Source organism: Furipterus horrens, unplaced genomic scaffold (genome assembly GCF_987537825.1).
Source record: "Furipterus horrens unplaced genomic scaffold, mFurHor1.1.pri manual_scaffold_17, whole genome shotgun sequence".
In the NCBI taxonomy this organism is placed as follows: Eukaryota; Metazoa; Chordata; class Mammalia; order Chiroptera; family Furipteridae; genus Furipterus; species Furipterus horrens.
In genome coordinates, this window is record NW_028327187.1 from 91,960,682 (window position 1) to 91,963,533 (window position 2,852).

The following is a 2,852-nucleotide window of genomic DNA, read 5'->3' on the forward strand; positions in this document are numbered from 1 at the left end:
TGAGGGTCATAGAGTCTCCAGGCTGGCACTTTGAGGCAGGGTTGGAGCCCTCAGGCAGGGGAACAAGAGGCAAGAAACCTATACATGGTTCTGTAGCCTACCCAAGGCCAAGTCTTTGGAAGCACTGGATTGCTGAGGTTATAATCTCAGATTTTGTTAGGACTGCTTTCAAGTTCTTTCCTTTCTTAAATCTGCAGAAGCACATTATTTCCAAGGTCCTTGTCAGAAGCCTAAATTTGTACCAATTTGCTGAGTCGGTATAAAGTGCAGAATTGATGGTACAGAAAGACATTAAACAACCTACAACCCTTTAGACCATGTCAACAGATCATCCATAGCCTCAACTGCAGAAACATTTCATTAAATCCTTGCAGTTTCTCCCCAAAGAGTAGGAATGCCCTTCTATCATTTAAAAACAGATGGAGGCTTGGCATGATTTTCACTCCAGATAGGGCAGTGGATTCACCTGAGCTAAGCTCTAGAGAGGGTCAGTTAATCTTTATCCAAGAAATATATTTTGAGCATCCTTGGGTGGGGCTGCAATATACTACTGGATCTGCAGGGACCCAGCCCAGGGTAGAGAAAGGTGGACCAATGACAGTTATGATGTAGTGTTCTGAGTGTGTGGGCAAGATCTGAGGACTCTTTATAGACAGACAAGTAACTTTTAGGGTCTGTCAATACGGAGGCCATTCTGTTAAATAGAGGTTATAGAGCCAACACCACCATTAAGCAAGTATAATGTGCATAGAATGGGTGTGATTCTTTTCTATAGGGTAAAGCCTGCCCAGGTGAATAGGGGCATGACCTAGGAGGTAGCCCTGGAATATGATTGGAAATTAAGGAATGCTAAATTGGTCAATCTAATCCCTTGTCCTAATTCCTGCTTGGGAAAACAATGAAATAAAAAGAGGTTGGTCAACCATGGAGACTTCTGGAAAAATGACACTTGACACCAGCAGAGGCTGAGCAACTCCAGGGTAGAGGCCTTGGCCCAGGGCCCTTGAGCTTGCCTGCCTATTTTCTCTGTCCAAAAGCCAAGAGAAGAGTTCTGGGACTCTGGTGAGGCCAATGAGGTACCTAGGGCACAAATTTAAGGAGGTGCTCACTGTCAGGATGATGGAAATGCAGGGTAGGTACTGACAGTTGAGCGTACCCTGCATGCCTCCCTTGCTTCATTTGAGTCTCAGCCCTGGCAGAGAGGCTAAGGCTCCAGCTCCAGACTTGGGAGGTGTGTTTTCGATTGTCTTCTCAGTTCATTATTAGCTCTGTGATCTTGAGCCGGTTCTTAACTCTTTAAACTCCCATTTCTCCACCTGTAAATTAAGGATGCAGTTTGATTCTCAGGGAGGGATAGACGAGAATGTTGCTGAGTAATAAGCATAGAGCCTTCAGCAAATGGTTATGACTAGCTAGGCAAGCTGTCCTCTCTGCTGAGAGAGTCCTACTTCAGGCTTATCCGAGATATGTTTCTTAAGGTTGCTGCACACTTACCTGGCAGGGAAGATACCATGATCATAAAGGTGATTTTCCCAGGGTAAGTCTTATCTATTGCACTCCGGATATGCTTACCCCTCTGATTTCCCCAAGTGTGGGAAACTTGACTGCATAATTTGTGGTTGTGGGGAACTGCATTCGCGCTCTCTCCTATTAAAGAAAAAAGGTCACTGTAGTGGATGTTGTGATGTATCACCCAGGTTCCCCTTTAGGACCACAGACTGACTGCAATAGCTGCTGAGAGAACTGCTGGCAGGAATACCTCAGCTGTCTACTCTGCAGGAATTGCCTCAGCTGCAGAGAACTGCCTCTTCCCAGGCCAACTCCCTTCCCAGGGCAGCTTGCATCCAATGGCTGATCATGAGAGGGTACACAGGCCAAGGGCCCTCACCCCAACTTGGGATAACTCTGAAAGGCCCTCTCAGCTCCAAAGCCCCACGGGATTGGCTGAGGCCTCTCAGTGTGGGCATGACAACCAGAGTTCTTTCTCTGCCCAGTCCAGCTTCCTCACTCCCCTCTGGCATTCATTCCAAGAGCTCTCCTGCATAAATTCCTGGCCCTTCACAAGCCAACTGCTGTTGAGATCTTCTTCCTGAGTAGTCTGATCTGCAGTAATCATCTCACTCCCTCTTTCTCTTTCTCTGCTCACCATATTAATCAAAATTCTTGTGGTTGTAAACTTAGGCAAAAATGTATTGGATCACAGAATCCCAGGAAAGTTGAGAAGTAGGAAGAATGGAAACCATTGGGTCTCCACACTAGGGACAGGAATGCCACCAAGATGCTTTCCTTTCCTTAGATCTGTGACTCTCCATGTGCATGTCATTCTCTCTTACATGTCCATTTACAACTTCTGAATTTTTAATCTGAAATCCTAGTCTTCTTGAGAAAAACTGACTCCTTTATAATTTAGAAAACTCCAAGAAACAGTTCCGATTTGGTTCATTTTGGGTCAGGTGCTACTCTGGACCAGTTAGCAGATCCCAGGGACCATGTAAAAAAGTGATCACTTCCCTGGGAACCATGAAGTTGCGGGGGTAGGGAAGTTGACAGAGTAAGAGGGAGAAGAAGAAATTGACAGGTAAAGTAAAAGGTATTCGCTTGTAGAGAATGTTTTCATATTTTTGGTTGCCTGTTATCTGAACCCTCTTTCACTGAATCTAGGTTGGAGGAAGAGCACCCCTGTCACTTAAGCAGCTAAAACTGCATGGTACTTATTGTAGCAGACACTGTTTTGTACGCACATAAGCAGTCATAACTTAATATTCCTATATGTGCCAATGTAAGCATGTATGACTGTCCATGAAGGCCAAGCTAGATGGGCAGGGAAATTGATATCTTCCCTGGGAGTTAAG

General features: G+C 45.3%; 1 non-coding gene across 1 annotated transcript; it reads left to right on the forward strand.

Annotated features, from left to right (window-relative positions):
* Positions 1–1,486: 1,486 nt before the first annotated feature.
* LOC149991594 (U1 spliceosomal RNA) lies at positions 1,487–1,650 on the forward strand. Its single transcript, XR_016508826.1, has one exon. It is a non-coding gene; the product is annotated as a U1 spliceosomal RNA (small nuclear RNA).
* Positions 1,651–2,852: the final 1,202 nt, after the last annotated feature.